This window comes from Phoxinus phoxinus (assembly GCF_949152265.1).
Source record: "Phoxinus phoxinus genome assembly, chromosome: 15".
Classification (NCBI taxonomy): Eukaryota; Metazoa; Chordata; class Actinopteri; order Cypriniformes; family Leuciscidae; genus Phoxinus; species Phoxinus phoxinus.
In genome coordinates this window covers 26,271,424-26,293,355 of record NC_136890.1, presented here as the reverse complement: position 1 = coordinate 26,293,355, position 21,932 = coordinate 26,271,424, and the positions used below count along the sequence as shown (strand labels likewise).

General features: G+C 36.3%; 1 protein-coding gene across 9 annotated transcripts in view; it reads left to right on the top strand.

Annotated features, from left to right (window-relative positions):
* pde4d (phosphodiesterase 4D, cAMP-specific) overlaps positions 1–21,932 on the top strand; it is a 126,304-nt gene that overhangs the window by 56,312 nt on the left and 48,060 nt on the right. The window contains exon 1 of one of the 9 annotated variants that reach the window (XM_079637113.1): positions 21,759–21,775. The exons of the other annotated variants lie outside the window; for them this stretch is intronic. The gene's annotated coding sequence lies outside the window, so the exon portion shown is untranslated. Of the gene's footprint in view, positions 1–21,758; positions 21,776–21,932 lie in introns of those variants that run through there. 9 annotated transcript variants of the gene reach the window in all.

The following is a 21,932-nucleotide window of genomic DNA, read 5'->3' as shown; positions in this document are numbered from 1 at the left end:
AGACATGCAGTTGGGTTGGCCAAGAACAAGAAAGAAACACTGGTAATTAAGACAGGTTCACCTTTCATCAGGGCTTGCTCCTCTTCAAAATCGTGACCTTTTAAGTATGTAGGGACAGTTTTACAGCATACGTGCTGAGATCCCATTATATTGACTATATTGAATAACCAGAAATGTATTTATGTATTGCCGTTTTATCGCCTGTTTCTTTTTTTACAGTCTATATGGTTTTTGCATATGTAATCAATCGTATGTTTACATATTTGGCTGTACTTGTGAAGGTCAGATGTTTTCACAAAGTTTGTGAAGCATAAATTGGCATGTGAGTGAGGGTTATGTTTACCCATAGGGGTGTGCGATATTACGATTTTTGATCGTGGACGATTAAAATGTCTCCACGATCTGCTTTTGAAGAAATATCGTAGGATCGTGCATTTTATCAGTTTGCAGTTCTGGCGCCTCCGTCTCAACATTCTGTACAGCGCGACGTATATATCCACATGAAATGTAGAGGAACGGGACACTGTAGTTCATAAAAATTAATTATTTGCATGTGCTTTAAAGCCTTGCCGGTTAAACATGTCATTCGCTGCTGATGCGCTGTTCTAACGGGCGCTCTTCTGACTGCAATACAACCGACGCGCGCGCATGCACTAAAAGCCTGTTAACAGCGTCTGATTACTGGGCTAAGTTATCTTTCGAGTCTTATTGCGCTAATACTGTCAAATACACACAAGGTTTACATAAACAAAGTTGGTTATGTCTAAAGTGAAGGAACAATAGAAAAAATTAAGAAAAAATCTGCGTGTAGACTCGTTGGGGGCAGATCTTAAAGAGACAGTAGCCCTAATAGTAAACATGCTGCCGCTTGTCCTTAAAGGGACAGTTACCCAAAAATAAAAATTCTGTCATTATTTACTCACTCTCTAATGTTGTTCCAAACCTGTATTAATTTATTTCTTGTGCTGAACACAAAAGAAGTTATTTGGAGGAGTGTGGCTAACCGGGCGGTGGCTGGTCCCCATTGACTACCATATAGTAAAAAACTATTATGGAAGTCACTGGGGTACATCAACTGTTTGGTTACCCACATTCCTCCAAATAACTTTTATTTTCAACAGAAGAGGGAGACTTATTCGGATTTAAAACGGCTTGAGAGAATTAAAATTTTTGGGAGAACTATCCCTGTTAATAAAACAACAAAATACAAAGAGCATTTTACTCACTTTAATAAGAATCAATGTAAAATTTATACAGTGAAGTCGATGTTGTGTTTTATTTTCATATTTGTTCATTTAATTACTTTCTTCAATGCTGTTAAATACACCAGCTGAAAAAATAAAGCACTGTTTATTTAATTTGTATATTAAGTTGTGTATGTGTATCTTTGTTCTTAATTTTAAAATACAAAGAAAATGACATATTTTTTTATCTTCGCCACTTTGGCCTAAATGTCTGCCATTCTTTTTTATTTTATATTTTGTTACCTAAGGCTTTGTTTTAAAAATAGGGACATTAGTTTGGCTGTGATGCTCAGTCACTAGCAAAATAGTAAAACCAACATGAAAAGGAATCGTGATAAAATCGTGAATCGTGATTTTCCTGAAAAAAATCGTGATATGATATTTTTGCCATATCGCCCACCCCTATTTACCCATTTAGTATATAGTAGAAAATGCCAAAATTGTAAAAAGGCTAGTTTTTCTATCTTGTCCTCCTAGTGTGGTGCAGTCAGATTACAGATCCAATGACTCTTATGAACAGATTTTTTTAGTGAATCAGTAACATAAAGCGTGACCAGTGCAGTCCGACTCACGAAGTCCGACTCATTTGCCTAATGAATTGTAATTGATTGAAATCAAATCAAAAAGAAAAATAAAGCTGCCAGGATCAGAATCGAATTGACAGGTGTGTTTTCACGTTTCCAGATAACCCCTGGTTGTTAGATGCCATATGATGTCATTTCTTTTCCCAGTGCCCTTTTGTATTCCCACTCAACCAATAGTGGAAAGCTGAAATTCACCTGAAATTGTCCGTATAGAGCTCATGGCCTCTGCCAACTCAGTCTTTTTCGGGTTTTTGTCTCAGAATAGCTGATAAATGTGTGGTGCTACATTACTCCTCTGCACACAGAATTAGCCCCCTGCATTAGTGCTGTGGGTTATTTATTCCTGCTCCTGCCAGACTGACACACTCATCCAGGAAGAATAGAGACAACATTAACGTCAACCTGTCTGTCCCCGTATGTGTTTTTTGGGGAGGGAAGGGTGACAGAATAACCTTTGCGCTGACAAATCACAGCTTCTTTACGACTGCCTGCCTGCTCACCACATTAGATTTATGTCAGAACTGAGCAATGGCTCCATTGCCTTGAGGTATATGCGCTCTACACTTGTGGTTTTCTTATTCAGTGATTAGTTGGGAAATGGATGAAGATTAATGCTGTAAATTGGATCCAGATCACAACTATATTTGCTGTAGTTTAGTTCAGGATGAAAGGCACCAAGAGAAAGACTGTAACTGCTAAGAACGTCGATATCTTTAACATTGTAGAATGTTGGTATTTAGACCTTTTTCTCTCTCTTGTTAACATAAAATGTGACGCATTGTAATGACAAAGTTCTCTAAACGATTAATCGCGATTAATTGAATCCAAAATAAAAGTTTGTGTTTACATAATATATATGTGTGTGTATTGTGTATAATTATTTTGTATAAATAAATACACACACATGCATGTATATATTTGAGAAATATTTGCATTTATATACTGCATATATATTTTAAATGATTTATATTATATATAAATAGAACTATTTTATATATAAATAAAAAATATTTTCTTAAATATATATGCATGTGTGTGTATTTATATATACAAAATAATTATACACAATACACACTTATATTATGTAAACACAAACTTTTATTTTGGATTCGATTAATCACGATTAATTGTTTACAGCCCTACTGCAGCAAGAACTTTGTCTAGACCAGGGTTTTTAAAAGTGTGTGAAAATATCAGGGGAAAAAAGTGTACAAAATCATTTTAATTAAGCATATTTTCCAGATAATATTATAATTATTTCTTGAAGCTTTAATACAATGACTAAATAAATCCCAGTTAATTTGTAAATAACATGTTGTCTTTATAATATAACACGTGACATTTTTTCACACAGTATAAAATGTAAATAAAAATTAAGCTAATTCAATATTTGTCTTTATATTTGAATATATTTTCTCATATTGAGTGTCCATGGCACTAAAGTTGGCATGAAACGGAAGTTGCCATAGTCTTTTCTGTATATCCTAGTAAAATGGCTTTTTGAACCAGAAATAAATGTGAGCCAGGATTAGATTTTTTCCATCGGGAATTGATTGGATGGTTGTGGTTTGCTATTGGTGTGATGTCATGTGAGTGACAGGTTTTCCCGCGCTCGCTCCAGTAAACACGTCATCGAGCAGAGATGTTGCTGCAAGAGGGAGGGGAAGTTATTTTGAAAATAAATAATAATAATGATGTGAACAGATAAATCATTTATAAAAATAAAAAAACACTGCAATATTCCATAAAAAAAGAAAGAATTGCTCATTTTGATTTCTTGGTGACTTAAAAAATGTGCAAAACCATGTTACAGCAGAAGGTCTGGCGCCCCTTGTGGCAGTATTGAGAACTCAGTGCTTACTAGCTAGAGTCGTTTGCATTCCAGTACTTGTGTTGAGTATGTTTTGGACCCGAGTTGTTTGACTTGTATGTCTTTGCATTTAATGAAATGCTAACTTGAAAAATAGACTTGTAATGTATATTAACCCTAATTCAATGGTCTAGTCTCAAACTGCCTTTTATATTACATTCCAAAACTATGCCAGACATTTTGAGCAATATAAATATGCACCAGAGCGTTGCAGAGTCAACATTTGCTCAGAAATAATTGTTGCCCCTCTCCTAGCACCAGCATATCATTATAGGAGAGGTCCAAGACCCCGCTTTTGTCAGGAAGTCTATTTATAGAAATTCATTTAGATCTGTTTGCAGTTGGCCTGCCATCACAGTAGAGAATGGATATCACCTTGATTCGTTTTCTCCCTCCCCCCCCCCCCTCTCCACAGATTACTGGTTAGTGGTTACAGATAACAGGCCCGCATCACCCCTCCATCAGTCTGGTGTTGCTATGTGCTTTGCAGAAGTGTTGCACTGACTTAAGCAACCTTCACATATTGAATTAACTCTGGTTTCCATGGTGAGCAGCAACAGTGCTCATAATCCCAGAGTGCTTGATTTAATTGCAGATCGAATCAAAACAAAGTAATGATGCGCAGAAATAATGGACAAAATGCGCCGTCTGGCTATTTTTAGCTCTGATGAAGTATCTTTCGTGGCCACCCGCAGAAACGGCAAGATCTCATTTAAGCATGCTGGATTAGTATTAATCTTTTCCTGTATGCACTGTGGTTGCGTTCAGTACAGTAAATTAGCTAAAGTTTTTAGAGGAAAATGAATCTATTGAGTAAGGGATGGTTTAAATGATGTCTTCGTTTGCTTTGAACTATAAACTGATCTTGATGAGCCCAGAAATTAACAGAAGACACAAGACCGAAAGACCAGACGAAAGTGAGAGAGGAAAGAAAAAAAGATTTTAATTTTCCAATTAGATTTTTGTCAGTGGGCTAGAGCCATACATTAAAGACATTCACTTGACATAATTGCTTTTAAATGTAATATTAATAACAATTTATTAATCAATTGTATTTTTTTATGTTTAATGCCATCAGAAATGGATATAATCCAATATTATAAGTGCTGTCTGACATTGTGTAATAATTTTTTTATAGAAAAATGTTTAATGTATATCATAAAATATATGAGTATGAGCCTAGCGGTCAGTGTGAGTTACTACATACTAGACTATATGATGAAAGTTACGCTGTAGGCTACGAGTTGGTTTTCATTAATACCTGCGTCGTTATTCGCGTTGACGCGCATTGTGAAACCTGAGGGAGGGGTTCTAGCAGACCAATCACAGCGCTTGCATCTGCGTAGGATTGACGCATTGTTAAATTTTTGGAGAGGTGCACGTCAGAGTACGCTGAAGGGTACGCGCGCTACACACAGGCTACGACGTGGCTACGGCGTGAGTTTGACGCAGAAGTATAAATTTAGGGCTGGGACACACCAAGCCATTTTTGAGCATCGGTCGGCTTAATTTTTTTTCAGTGCGCAGAAGGCTGTTATAATTTTATGCCATCTTACCTGAGCATTCGAATGCACAAATATTTTCATAATAACATGATCCGATTGGAATGAGGAAAATGATCAGCGTGATTGATATTCAAAATGGTAAGCAAGCACTGGTTGTTTATGGTTTGTATATCTGCAGTCCTAGTTTCGGTTTCCCTTTTTGAATGACAAAAATAGACTATTAATACCTGCTGATATAGACGGATATTTACTTACACGCAGGCGCAAAATGCATGTGCTAGTCGACAGTTGCCTTAAGTCTTTTTGGTGTGTTCAAGCGCAGCTTTTTGGCCGAGACGCAGCCGACGGGAGGCGACGACAACACAGTCGATTTCATTTCTGTTTGTTCTTTGACGCTGACTTGGTTTGTGGTTTTATGTCTGTCTGTCTGTCTGTATGAGTGAATTTGTTTGTTTGTGTGCTGTTGGTTGCAGACGTGGTTTGGATTCCTGAGATTTGTAATTGGCCCTGTCAGACTTTCAGAAGACATTGAATTACTGTGTTTAGTGTAACAGAGGGCCAGACTGCATCCTCAAGAGTGCTGTTAGTGCTTATGGATGGTATTTATCATTCGTAAGAAGGTCTTTGTAGAGAGGGAGTCAGATGTATAGAGAGAAAGACAAAGAGAGGGAAAATTTATGTTTTTCATATGGTTGAAAATCTACATTGACCGGTCAGTAAGATTAATACCATAGATTCAGATTTTTCATTGACATTGCTGGGAGAAAAAAACAACTTAAGTCAGCCTGAGCCTACATGTATGTTGGGCAGCTGTTTTACTGGGATGCACAGATATTTTAACATGTGCCAATATTAAACCTCTAAATATATATATATATATATACTATACTGTATATATAATGTTTTTAAAAGAAGTGTCTTATGCTCAATATGGCTGCCTTTATTTGATCCAAAACACAATAAATACAGAACAATTGTTAAATAATATTATTATTTAAAATAACTGTTTTCTATTTGAATATATTTTAAAATTTAATTTTTTGCATTATTACTTCACATGATCCTTCAGAAATCATTCTAAAATGCTTTTTTGCTCAAGAAACATTTCTTCTTACCGATGTTGAACTCAATTGTGCTGCTTCATATTTTGTGGAAACTGATATTTATTTTTCGGGATTCTTTTGATGAATAGAAAGATCAAAAGAACAGCATTTATTTGGAAATAGATTTCTTTTGTAACCGCTCAAATGTCTTTATTGTCACTTTTGATCAATTTAAAGGCGCAATATGTAAGACGTTTGGATTGAAATATCCAAAAACCATATTTTGTTGACTTGTGTACTTACATTAGCCTAAATGTTTACAACAATGTTTAAATCCAGAGAAATCAGCTATTTTAACCAGTGTAACGGACTGTGTCATTGCGTCGCCTGTCAATGACATAATTTCTGCGTTACCCTCAATTTCCAATTTTACTTCCGTAGAAACAATGGAATCACCAAAAAAACCTTAATATGTGTTTTATTAGACAGTACTTGTTATAATCTCTTGTTTTCTTGATTTACCGCGAGTAACATGTTTGTACCATGCCTCAGATACAACACTATTTGGTCAAGTGGCTAACAGCATCAGAAAGAGCTTTACACTGTGACTGTGCCTTTAATGCATAATTGTTGAATAAAATGATTAATTTCTTTAAAAAAATCTCACTGACCCTAAACTTTTGAATTTTAGGTTTAGTCGGTCTGGTGTCAGAAACACATCAGTTGTGGTGAAAACCACACTAAGCATGTAAAACCAGTCAAATAGTTTGATTCATCCTCAAAAAAGCTCCAGCAGTTTTCCAGTTTGGGATTTTTATATTTTCCTTAATTTTATATGGATGCTTTTTATGGTTTTTCTAGCACTTTAGGAGGCAGGAAACCATAAGATTCAGAAAATAAGAACCAGAAAATTCTGGGCTCCAAATCCAAACAGTAAAATGAAAAACTGTATTTTAGCCAGCAGTCAGGATGAAAGCCACTGAGGAGTGAACAAATAATTGAGCAGTCTTGTGGCATTCTCAACAGTCGGCTGTGTGAAGATACCCCATGCCATCTTCCCAGTTTGATAACACAAAGCTGTCCTCACAGCTGTTGAATGAGAAAGTGCCGAAACTACTGTGATGAAAGACGTTTACAAGAGGTGCAAAGAGATCTCACCAGACATTTCTTGGTGCGTCCAGCATTTGTTTCTTCCTGGAAATATCACGCATTTGAATAGTTCCCCAATAGTATTGTCCTTTCAAGCCAGGGCCGTCACTCTGGAAAGGAGCTGTCTGTTAACATAAAGAGACGGAATCCACAATGAATTATTACTGCCAGGAAAGAGCCTTATTTTTAGACCCCACCGTAGAGATGAATGTATTATGTATGAATCTTCAGTCCTGCAAGGTTACAATATTTATGACACCATGTGTTACCTTAATTACTTATTACATTGATATCATCCAAAGCGTCATATCTATCAAACATGCTTTTTTTTGTCATTTATTGAGCTTATGAGAAAATATTCTGCCTATTTTTTGAAAATAAATATAGACTGAAGGTGACTTTAAGGACACAATTATGCAGATAAGCTAATGGTGCAAACATGCTCAAAATATGATGAATTAATTTTTCACAGTGCAATTCAAAGAGCTAAGTTGTGAAAATGCTAGTAAATTATACAGACATATAGGGATGCATTGATATTTGTTATGGTTGTTTTTGGTTTTTCTTGGTTTTTAACGGCGGCTGGCAACCAGCGTATTAGCTGCATTACCGCCACCTTCTGCTCCGGAGTGAGGAACAGAGTTTTATATTTATGTATCAGCTTTGTCTCCCTATTAAAATCAAAGAATGCTTTACTATTTATTTCACTTGACCATTTTATTAAAACCTTAAAATTCAATTATTAAATTGCATTTTTCTTAATTTCTTCTATCATTTTGTTCCTTTCTTGTTCATACATTCAAGAATCGCTTGAGGTATTGTTTCTTCAACATGACATTGTTCACATAACACATTTTGGATGTTTCCCTATTATGTGCTGTTTAAATTGGAATGCCCTAACATTGGTTTTTGTTTGTGTTCATGTCTTTTATTTTGTATTCATGCTCTTAGTTATGCTTACTGTTTGTTATGTGCTTCCCTTGCTCCTCATGTATCTTGCAATCATGTGATCATGTCTTGTGCTTCCCCTGTATGTGTCATGATCTGATTAGTGGTAAAGTTTATAGTTCCATGTCAAGCAAAGTCTGTATTTGATTTTGTACACAATTGTCTTCAATACAATACGGCACATGGTTAGTGGTGGGCAGATTGAGGCTTCGTAGAACATTGTAACAGTAAGCAAATGTGCCGTATTGTGCATTTAAATAATCCGACACCCGCCTCCACGGTCAGTGTAAATGCAACTAAAACCCAAGCCAAACATGCATAAAAACACCTTTTACAAATCTATTGTAATTTTTTTTATTGAAACTAAAATCTTTCAAATTATTTCAACTCAATTATCTAATCATCTGATAAGATTATCAAGTGTCGATATGTTCTTTTATCAATTGTCAAGGTTTGTTTTGTTTGTTCTATGAATGGCTCAGCTAAACAGGCCAATAAGAGACTATTAACATTATTAATTTTAATTATACTCATGTCTAATTAAAACGTCTACAAATTAATAAAACTGATCAGAGATCAGGTAAAACCCACATACACTTGTTCATTGGTTCTCAGTGACTCCTCATGATTCATGGGTTCACAGAGATCATCGCCCCCCAGCGGTGAACAATTGAAATTTCGAAGTGTTTTGAAACACTTATGACGTAATGAAGCCTCGTTTACTGAAATCACGTGACTGGCAGTTTGATACATGCTCCGAACAAAAGATTTGTAAAGGTTTTGAAGCTTCATGAACCAGTGTTTTGAAATTTCCGCGAACCGGTTCAACAGTGCCATGTTATATCAATGAAACATTCAAATAAAGTAATTTGTGTCAATGCATATGAAAACATTCAAATAAAAAGTTATTTGTGTGAACGCACATTGCAGATTATTGCCTTTCATTCACTTAAGTTAATGGTATTTGTGGTCAGTTTCATTCATGGATCCTTAATTTCAGATATGAATGACCACCAATGCTGAGTAGCCTACATTCTGAATAAGATTCCTAAAGCTTTCGCACCTACATCACAGATCACAGACGTGCGTAAACGCGGATATGTTCTACATGTCTAAAGTATATAGAAAGAATAAACCAGTCTTTTAAACTCCTTGATTTTGCTTAAACAACTTAAAATATAATCTGAATGCACAAAGTCTAGTAAAATTTATTTACATCTCGACAAAGGATTTAGCAGCATTTTGATATTTTTTAACAGTCTTAGTCATAATAAACATATTTCCAGTACGTGCCTCAGGCTTGCATAGTATCGCCAAATCACTCATCGACTCCTCTGTAATCCTCTGCAAACTTTGACAGTTGGTTGAACCGGCTAATTCAGTTCTTTTTGAGTTGGACACGCTACTTCGGCTTGTGAGTTTTGCGTCATCAACCCGGAACTAAAGTTTGATTAATGAATCGGCTCGACCGGTTACTTCCTGTGAACCAGGTTCAACCGGCTCAAAAAAAATCACTACAGTGGACTTCCTTACAATATTACAATTATGGCAATTACTGATAAGTCCATAATTATTTTTGTATTTTTTGTATTTAATCTAAAATCAATAGTTTGTAATCAAGTACATTTTTTTTTTTCAATGTCAAATCATGATGGTGATTGTGAAATGAATTAAGGCGTCACTACATAATTATATACAATATGACATTTGGATAACTATTGATCTTTATAAATGGTTGATGAGTTAATTGAACAGTAAGATGACAAAGTTCCTATAAAAGAGGTGGGAAAGGGCTCTTCAAAAAATAGTGCTCTTAATGGATTAAATTGTCACCGTAAAGTAGCGTTATTAACACAACCGTTTAGCGAATTCACCTCAGAGTGCATCAGTGGTTTAGTTTTTTTTTATATTTCTGTGTGCATCGGGTGGGTTTTGCAATTGCAATAGCAAACAGAAATCGGCAGATGCTTCATAGTCATGAAACATGTTTAAAATGTTATATGCAGGCTTTTATATAAGTACACTGTGAGTGTGAGGTGTTTTGCTTTGCAGCTTTTAAATGTTTAGTTGGAAGATGTCATTCCTTAGTTAATCATGCTGTGGTAAAAATATCCTCGCAAAGGCAGTGATTCAGCGTAGATCTGCATGCAGAGTACTGAGGTGCGAGGGTTTAGTGCACGAAAGATCAACAGATCGATAGTCAACAGCCGCTCAATGTTCCCCTTTGACAATGCTGCCTTCTCAGCGAAGAGTCGAGTCTCTCATCTGCCTCTTCAGCACTCACTTCTGTGCAACGAGTGCACGGTTAGAGCCAGTTGCATTATTTAATCAGGAGTGTGCTGTTTGTGTGCTGTCGTTAATGCACCTGGTGTCCACCAGTCTGTCATAGCACTGAATGTAGACTGTTTTAATGGCCTTGCAGCTATATTGGGAATGCGGTGGCCCTTTCCCACCTCCGTTTTCTTTTCACACTCCACTGCATCATTCTATCTCTTCCTGAACTTTTGTTCTGCTCCTCTTACAGTAATGCTTAAACTGGCTCTCATCTCACTGTTTGATTTTTTGTAAAGGTGATATGTGTAATTTAACGATTTATATCTTAACACATGAATTTTTGAATCGTGAGTTGTTTGTTTCTGCCAGTAATCGATTTAAAATGCTAAGAATCTAATGAATCACGATTCGATAGTTATTCAATGTTTTAAAATATGTAAACATTCAATTGTTGGGGAAGCATTTCAATAATTCTATGAATGCACTTAAACATGCATAATCATTAATCGAATCATTAATCGAACTGAATCAAATCTTATTGTGAATCTACTGTCAAATCGATTAAACGCAAATGAACACATCTAAAATTAAATGTGTGTGTACATATATCATTAAATTTATATATATTGTATATATGTCTTTGTGTATACACACACATATTTATACACATATAAACTGTATATATATGTGTATATACACAGACACGCGCACACACAAGATATATATAAAATGTAATAATATATGTACATGTACACACACAAATATACTGTATTATGTAAACACAAACTTTTATGTTAGATGATTTGACAGCAATAGACTCTACTTGTTCTGAATTTGCAAAAATTGCTCTTGAATCGAATTAGCATTGTGCCATAAGTGCTGCTGAGCTTAAATGGTTCTGAACTTGGAATATCCTAATATAGTATCCTAATAAAGTGTAAATGAACCCCTAGAAAGTGTTTTCCAGGTGTAAATACTGTGGCACTTTGGTGTTTTATACCAAAATATATATATATATTTATTTTTTTTGAGAAGCTTGACACAGCATCATTGGCACAACCAAGGGCGTGAGTTTGGGGTGGGACTATCTGTTTGTTAACAGTTATTATTTGTACAATTCCATTTGGTGGCACTAGTGGCAGAGAAATTCCACACTTCACCTTTGAATTTTTTTCTTTATCTAATTTTTGAGAGCAGATGAGAGAATGAGCAGTCATCTGTAGAGTAGTTGGTGATTAGGGCTGTCTGTCTGATAATAGTAACTGGGTGAGAGAGAGAAAGAAAGCCACTTATCACCTTTGCAGCCCATAAGCACTGTGCTAATTGTACCCTTTATGCTGTAAGTCACTGTACAGTTGGTGAAATTCCCTGACTGATGCTATTTCCAATCATTTGGAGCAGAAATGGGCCCTGCACACCTTCTTGGTTTAATAGCTGTGCTTAAGAGTCCATTGAATCGCTGACTGCTAAGAGTGCTAAGAGATAGAATAGAATATTAGCAAATTGCTTACTGTCAGTAGGTGCACTTCCATTACAAACTTGTGCGATTTTTTTCTAAATGTCGATAAAAAACTATTGCGAAATGGCGGTGTTTCCATTAACCGATGTTATGCGTCTAAAACGTAATTCTTCCCTCTCGCGAGAAGTCATTCCAAAAATCATGGCAACGAATGTTGGTAGGTTTATATATTGCAGCCACCACACTAGCCATTATTATTAATGGAAGGAGATATAGGTGTGTTATCCAAGCATTAATGGTAAGGAAAGACACTTATACTGTGAGCGGCACATAGTCTAATTACATAGTCAAATTACATAGTCTAGAGACTCTAGTGTGTTTTAACAAGAACTGGAGTAGGCTATGTCAGAAAAGAAAATGGAGACTCAATTTATAGAAAATGTACCCATTTAAACTTGTTTTTATTATTCAGTTTGGGTAAAAGTATATGCTGTTTTATAAAAAAAAAGTATTGAAAAAAAATATATTTGTGTGTGTTGTAAAGTGGTTAGAATTTTTTTTATCGGAATCGGCTAAAATCGGTATCGGCAGGTCAAACTCAATGAAAAATCGGAAATCGGAATCGGCCTAGGAAATAGTAATCGGTGCATCTCTAGTTTAAAAAAAAAAAAAAAAGTTTTTAAAGAAAGGAAGAGAGAAAGCTTTATACTTTCAAGTCAATTAAAGCACCTGTGTGCACAGAAGGGATCAGTAATAAATCTCTTTTCACATCCCACCCAGCCTAAGTTACAAAACAGCTTATTCACACCGGCCACGAGGATCTATGTCAGGCAAGCACTGAATTATTCATCGCTCTCCTCGACTACCAGGGTCTTCCTCACAGCTAACGCTCCAGTATGAGCTGGCATTATATGGTACGCTTTTCATTTGTACTGTCAATGCAGATTTTACATTCACAGAGCCCTACATCACGACTCAATTCCCCTGTGTTTAGATGATGTCCTCTCAGTTACCACATCACATCTCAGTTATTGCGAGTAGAAGCAATAGCATTGTATGACCTTTATTAATGTAAAAAAAAAAAAAAAAAAAAAAGGAAAACATAATTAAAATCTAACTTTTCTGTTAACTCGGCTACATTCCATAAGTTGATGAGGTGACAGACAGCAAGAGCCGCATCAGCACGAATAACAATGAGCTAGTGGGTTTGAACCCCTTGTCTCCTGAATGCACACCCCATAACTTTGTCTTTCTTCTATTACATAATTCTGCTCCATCTGCTATTTATATCACTTCTGTTTTCGGGCTTTCCACAAGATACCCACAATTCTCCCTGTTTTTCCTGCTGGAGGCGGGAAACTCAATAAAGGGTCGTTCAGTGCGATTATAGCTAATGAATTGGAATAAATGGGACTGATGGACTGAGGTGAGATAAAGTGACAGTCTGATGAAAAACTTAGTGGTTGACTCTTCATGTAGCACCAGAGGGCTTGTTTCCAGGGTGTCGAGCAGCGAACTTGTGGGTTCCGCATCTGTTTCCAAGCAAAGCCATCCGTAAGGAATGGGATACAATGGGCACATCCTGATTTTGCCAAGTTAGATGCGTTCCTGGGCCATTAACTAATGCATTAATGTGTTTATAATGAACTGAAAAAAGCAGAAATGTCAGGGCATGTCAAAACTTCTCCAGGGGCCCCTTAACCCCCTCAGACTCCAGAGGGTTAACTCACATTAACAATGAGCAATAGCTACAATAATATATTATTAAATGTTGAAACTAATATTAACTAATATTAATTAATGCATTAGAAGTATGTTTTATTGCTAATGTTAGCTAATAAATTAACTAATGTTAACTATATGTAGCTTTATTGTAATGTGTTACCGAACAATAATAAATAATCAGAATGTTTTCAATCAGTATCTAGGGCATGTTGTAGTCCAGAATAAAATGTGACCCTGGATCACAAAACCAGTCACAAGTAGCACGCCACGGGTATTTGTGGCAATAGCCAACAATACATTGTATGGGTAAAAATTATCGATTTTTCTTTTATGCCAAAAATCATTATATTAAGATATAAAGTAAAGATTATGTTCCATGAAGATATTTTGTACATTTCCAACCGTAAATATATAAAACATTTATATATTCGCAAACATAAATGGACAACTTTAAAGGTGATTTTCTCAATGTTTAAATTTTTTTACACCCTCAGATTCCAGTGCACATGCCTCTTTGATGCATCGTACAAACAGTATTGTACATTTTAACCGGTTAATGAAAAAATATTCTTAAAATGAATTCTAAAATAATTCATAATAATGCGTAATACCTATTATTCTGAATAATTAGTAATAAATAATTCACACTATTTTAAATTGCCCACAATAACAATACCGTGCATGTTCATTATAATGATATATCGTATTGCTGTATATTATCGGCATGTCTAATGTCATGGTGTCCCAGGTTTGGTTGTGTACAGGAATGATTTGAAAAATGCGAACCAGTGCTGCATGGTGGTAATTGTTCTGTCATGTCACTGTAGGACACAAAAAATAAATAGCAGTCGTGATAAACAGCATAATAAATGGAGTGCAGGCTAAACATTTTCTCAGTAAGAGCATTTGAAATATTTGAATTATTCCACCTCCACAGTGCTAAGAACAATCATTTCCTAAAGCCATTACTGGATATATTTTTCTTTTTTTTTCCCCCATAAAGCAGACTTTGCGTATGTACCTTCCTTCCACCTTTTAAATGTACATATTTATTTGCATTTTAACATTTCAATATATAACTATATATTTATATTAGCCTATAGATTTTTGTGTAAACAAACTACCGGTAAGCCTCTTTTTCTCCTTTGTCTTCTTTGGTTCCAATTATTTTCTTTGATATTAGGATGATGCGATATTTCTTTACTCGTGTAGCATTTTGACCCATGACATTTAAATGCCACCTGTGCTTCACCAAATCTTCTCCCAGACCGTTATCGGACATGGCTGTACACTTGCTTACATGGTCGGCGCCAATATGCTGTGAGCACCAAAGTATCCATCGAGACGGGGTGAAGGTTAATTACATTGTGACAGTAATTACACAGTCCTGAGGACAGACACCAGACGAGGCTCGCATGACATTGATAACCGCGATATTATCTTCCCTTTCTTTACACGGCCCCTTTGAATTTATTTCACCATCACCTACCTTCTTTACACAGTGGGGTTTTGTTTTCACAACAGTAATAGAATTCAGGAATCATAAAAAAGCAAGAACAATGCCTTTGGGTGAGAATTGGAATTATGCAAATTGGTCTCTGGACGTGAGTAATTCATTAGCGCCTGCAATATAACAAAGATTTTCGGCTGCTGCCTCTTTCAGGCATAAATTGGGTTATAACTTTTGAAGACAGGTTATGTTTCATGCGATTTACTTAAGAGCTCATTTACATGAATTTCATTAACAACATGACATTATGCCTTGTTTTACAGCTCATACCTGTCATTACAGGTTGACTCATACCTGGGTTTCCTGTGCATATGTAAATGTGGTTATTTTTATAAATGAGTCAAGTTGAACGCCTCTAATCAAATATGAGAAAGCATTTTATGTTTCTGTTCCTGAACAACAATTTAAAAATGTTCAGAATTGCAAGATGGATATTATAGTGTCGTCAGTATTTTAGTGAAGTAATTGTCATTCAGTGCAAGTACACCTCCTTTGTAATTTAAATGAGTCTCATTTAGGGATGGGAATCATGAAGAATTTAATGGTTCTGGTTCCAATTCCACATCCTGTCCCTCTATGGTTCCAATAATGACTCTTAGTACTTTTAAGGAATAAATATTTGGATAAATTAAATTCCATTGCCAGATAATGAGATAATTTCAATAATAAATCAATTTAAAACAACTCTTTTGTTTACGCATCTGTTTATGCAGACTTTTAATGGGTCTTTTGAGAATCAGCATAAATGTAACCCAATAATTGGCCATATATTATAAAACAATACTAAACAAGCAAAAAAATGTGGTTTCAGCAGGTTTTGTCTTGTAAACGAACATGCTTAATTGTTAGCTGCATGTGTTTGATTCACTAAAACGAACCGACTCATTAGAGTCATATGTTCGATAAGTGGACTATGATCGTTTGTGCTGTTTTCAATTCACTAAAAAGAACAAGTTCACAAGAGTCATTTGCTCAAAAATCTGACTACACTGGTTGCACTGCATGTTGTTAAGATTCACTAAAAGGATCGGGTTAGGAATCATTTGTTCATTTGTAATCAAACTACATTGCTCACACTGTCTGTTTTGCACTAGATTCAGTAGCTTTGTTTCGGCAATGATGAATAAGTCAACTTTTAAGGGGCTCTGTGGCGCCCTGCTTCAGTTTATGAAGTGCTTTTGTTTTAAAGGGGACCTATTATTCCCCTTTTTACAAGATGTAATATAAGTCTCTAGAGTCGCAGAATGTGTTTGTGAAGTTTCAGATTAAATATCTAACAGATAATTTATTATAGTACGTCCAATTTGCCCCTACTTGGGTGTGAGCAAAAACACACCGTTTTCGTGTGTGTACCCTTTCCAGAAGAGGGCCGAGTCTTTACATGGAGAATCTTACGCAGCAAAATATCACAAATTGTCAGTAGCGGTCAGTAGCAGCCTTATATGTTCGAACCAGAGCCGGACACTAATGGGGAGACTCAGGAAGAAGTTACAACTTTTAGAATGCAACAGGATGTTTCTGAATGGTTAGTTGATGAATTTATGTAGTTGTTGTGGAGTGACATTGTACAACATGTAACATTATTCAACTTGTTGATTAGCATTCTCTGTCAAGATCATCTATAAATTGTTGTACAGGTGCTCATGTGGGAGCTGAAGAATGCCTACAGAGCCAGAGAATATATGCTGCATGGACATAGAACAGGTATTGCTTTGTTTAATTATGGTTGTAATTTATATAATCATCTTTAGCCACGTACAGCATGCTAACAAGCACTTTCAGAAACTTGATTTGGAAACATTCACAAAATATGAAGTGCGATACTTACTTGTTCTGGATATAAAGTTGCACAAACATGCAATAATTTACCTAATTTCTTTGCCAAAAATTCATCCACTGTGTCCTCAGTGGCTCAGATGCCGGGAGTCTATGGAGACGCTTATGTTCATTGGTACATCCAAAAACAGAAAATGTGTAAATGTAGACATTTTTTTCAATAGCCACGTTTCCATTGTCGTGCTAGTGCGTGCCAGCCAGGGCCAGTCACGTCTCTACTGTCACTTCCGGGGCTTGATCAGGCCTCGCCAGGGTTTCCTCTGGGCCAACGGCCAGGGTTTTCTGGCCCAACGAATACCCTGGTCCAAAGCGGGCCAACTCGGGCTTGAGGAGTGGTTACGAACAGAGGCGGAGTTTACTTGAGTCTGGAGACGGTAGTGCCAGATGATTCTGTCAGCATTAAAGACTTAGTAGAAATATTTATACGCGATGCAAAAGACTATGCACGCTAACCATTACCATAGTAAACATGGTAAATATGAACGCTTGAAGAAATCAGACAAATCATAAAGGCTATCACAATCATGTTTTTATTTGATCTGTCAGTAGCCTTAGTCTCGTCTCTTTATACCTGACTATCATAAAATAAAGCAACTTTTTTTTCGGGAGCTTCCCCTGTTTCTCTGACTGAAAATATAACTGTAGTGCTAAAGCTCCTCAGGTCGTCTTTTTGGTGGCATATTTGTAGAAATTATCATTCTTTCTAAATGTGATGTAAATATGTCCTGTAACTACAAAATAAACATAAACAGACGCGACTGTGTGTCCTCTTTCTTTTGTGAAATAGACCTAATAGGCTAAACCACTTTATTTCTGTGTGACTAATATACAATTTTGACACAATTTTATTAATTATGATCAATGTATCACTTTTTATTGTAAACCTGTGTGTAAAACATTGGTGCTTGGGTTTTAAATATTCAAGTAAACAACAAAAATGCCAGCAAACGGTATCTTTTATCATGTTTGTTTTGCGATTACGTTGTTTCCAGTGATTTCTTTCTGATTAGTTTTCTAAAATAAAAAATCCATTTGTTGGTGATATTATGTGTTTGTGTGACGTTGCTCCAGAGAGGTGTGTTACGGGCGTGTTTTAGTGAACCGCTGTGGAACTTCTGGCCTGACATTGGAACCGCAGCAGATTTTGGGCCCGGTGCTACTGGCCCGAGGCTATTAAACGGCCCGTTTAAAGCCCTGGCTCGCACTGGCCCGACAGTGGTAATGCGGCTAATAGGTACTATAGCGAGGATATACATGGTAGACTATGTGGGCCTCACTCAGGGTGGGATTTATGCTAATAGGGTGGTGCAGACTTAGACCACCGACCTTAATAGATCCCTTTAACCAAAAACCCATTGACTTCAGGACTATGAAACCGGAAGTGCTAAAATGCCAACTCGTTTCCACATTTTGGGTGGATTTTTACCATTTTAGGCTGGTTGTTTACACACACTGTGGACACACATCAGTTCAAACACCATGTAAAAGTGAATTTTGCATAATAGGTCCCCTTTAAGACTTTAGATGCTGCTATGTGACTCCTGGTGGCCCTGTTTGTGAAAATGAAATGTGTAAAGCAGCATTGAAAGAAAGAGAAAGATCCCCCCATAGAGAGATAACATAAACATCACACAGCGAGATAAGGACCGCCGGCGCAATGCAGAAAGTCTATTTTGGGAGCTGGGAGAACGACTAGTATGAGCAGCCCCAGTCGGACCCTCATTCAGGAGTCATAACGTCTCCCCCTCTCACTCTTCGGTGATCACACCCAGTGCAAATACCAGAATGCATTTCATTTAGCTCACACTGTCAGTAAGTGCGTTGAATTAACAAGTGAATGAAGTGGAAATGGTGGAGATTGATAATGGTCACAGATCATGTGTAAAAAAGGAAAGAAGCTATTGCATAATACACTATAACCAGGTTCCAGTTCAGTGGTGCATCTATAAATTTATGCTCTGTGGATTTTTAACACTAAAAGCTTTTATCCTAACGGATGTTATGCAATGAAGAGTATAAAATGTGACTCCTGGCGTACCTGCTGTAAATGCATTTCAAGGGAAGAACAGTGAGATGATTTTAAGCAGTTTTATAAATCAGCACTTGACAGATATATTATGGCATTGAGCACTGAGCTAAAGCAGTGGTGGGTTGTGACCCGATAATGGGTGTAGGTCTATTATGTTAGGGTCATGGACCGCAGGGGGGAAAAAAACAATTAAACTAACCATATTATCATGCATAATTAGTTAAAACAATAAATAAGCTTATGAAGATGTAAAACATTGTTTGTCCTGACCGTGCTTTGAGGTGAATTATGCAGAGAGCATAAAACCAGCAATAAACACATCATTGATATATATTATGCAATATGCTGGGCAGTTTGTACGTATGTTCATGAGCCTAATGCATTTGTTGGCAAAGTGTTTGTTTCATATGTTAGGCTTTCAAATCACATGGCTAAGTATTGTTTGTGCAAAATTGTCAAATTTCCAATTAAGAAAGACATTCATTTTATTGTTGCTGTTCAGAAGATGTTTATTGTGGCTCTATGCAGTTCATGATAATACTATTCCTTTATTTTTTTAGTTTAAGCACTTTTTTGTTTGCTTTTGTTCATTAAACTATGGTTGGTCACTTGATGTTGATGTTCAATGTTAAATCAGTTGAGAACCATTATGTTAAAACAAGAGTGCAGGTTTTGGTACTTAAATTCTATAATGACTAGCACACTTGTGCTATGTTGTGATTTACCAAAAACAGTTACACCTGTCGGAGATAATTGAAACTTTCTTTTACAAAGAAAGAAACTATCGTTGGATGTGTTCTTTATGCTAATATTCTCCCAGGAGACTTTTTTAAAATTCTCTACTATGCTTGTTTTCTGTCTGTTTTTGCTGATGTTGACAGATTGCTTTTTTTTTATCAAGTGTTTTTAAAATGCATGCATCAGAACCAGTGAATTCTAAGTAATCTTGCTTTACGGAAGATGGTCTACAGTGGCCCCTATAAGTATTGAGACACTTCAAAATACATGAATGTTTCATTATGAAATATCAAACCATGTGGCATGCAAAAAAGGTTGTAAATACATTATAATACATTACTGTTAATAAAAAAAAGACATTCATGCTTTTGTTCAGCAAAGTCTCATTGAATTGATTTTTTTTACAAAACTATTTTTATTGTGAATAAATGCCTTTTTTTATTTTCTATTCATCAAAAAAATCTTATTAAGGTTTCCACAAAAAATAATAATAGCTGGATGCCTTTGGCCATATAAGGGATTTCCTGGAACGTCATAAGTTATTACTTCTTCGAGTCTGTTTTGGACTTTCTGCGCAGGGGAGCCCTCTGGCTTCCAGTATTAATGAAACATACATTACATGAGAGTTTAGTGCATCAGGTCATGCATAGACTATATTGTCTCTTTGAATTTAAATCTAGATTATTCACATTGGCCCATGTAAACCTCTTTGCGAACACACTTGAATTTACGTCATATTAAAAGTGCGGGGGACACTTCCCCTGCATATTCTATGCCCATGTGTGTCTGTGTGGGTATATGATTAAGAGAAAGAGAAATCAGATCATGAGTGTCTTCTTGTCGCTGTTGCCTTGTTGTCTTTCCCTCTCAGTTTGAGGCGTCATTTGTTGTGTTAAAAAGCTAAAGAGTACAGCTTGCACTGACAGAATCGATACGCTTTATTGCTGGAACGAAAAGGGCAGCAGGGGCTCTCGTTATGGGGTTGAAGAGGATGACCACATGCCGACAGGGAAAGAGATCTACGCAAGAACAGTAGTCTCACTCGGTCCTGCAATGTGTTTTCCTCCCACACAAACACATACACGCTCATAAACCAGGGATGTTTTGTCCAAGGGAGACGTTGCCTATGCAACAAAAATCAGATAAGAAAATGATTTATAGTGCAGAAATAAAACACAAATATTATGAAATATATGATCAGATAGTGTGAAAGTGAGGGGGTGACTATGGAATCATTTTTTTTTCTTCTGTTGTCTGCCCTGATATCTCTCTTTAATTAAAAGCGAGAGTTCACCCAAAATTTCACCATGCAATTTCAAAACCTGAATGACTTTCTTCTGTGGAACACAAAATTAAATATTTTAAATGTCAGTGGTGTCTTAGTTCGGCTGTATTGCTGAGAAACTTGCAAAATAAGTCTTGAAAGCTAACATGAAAAAGAATCATAAGATTGTAGATCATGATCCTGCCTGAAAGAAAATTGCCATATTGCCCACCCCTACCCTATGGTACGCAAATCTCAGGCGTAAAATTCTCATACCAAGAAAACAACAATAGATTTCGACAACTTTAATGTTCAGGAAAAAGGTGGATAAAGCTGATTGAACATTGATTGAAACACTGAAGGATTTAGGGCAGTGTACTTGCCGAACTTCACTGCCCTGCCCTCTGTGAAGCGAGAGGAAATATATCGCTGGCAACAGGAAAAAACAAAGACTTGATATCGTCATGTGGATAGGAAGGAGGAATGTGGCCAAGCGTTTTCCAGATAAACACAATGAACGTCAGACGGGAACAGCTCGGCACACTCCGTCAGAGGCTGTTGTATTTGGACATTATGGAAGCCACTGTTCATTTCAGGGTGATTTCATTTGTCTCCCCTTAAATGCTTATTGGAATAGCTTGTTTTTATCTTACTTTGTTGAATGTTATATATATATATATATTTATCAGCATTAAAGTCTGGCCAAGTAGATGGAAGAAGCAAAAACCAAACATGGCTAACAAGTCAAGAGACA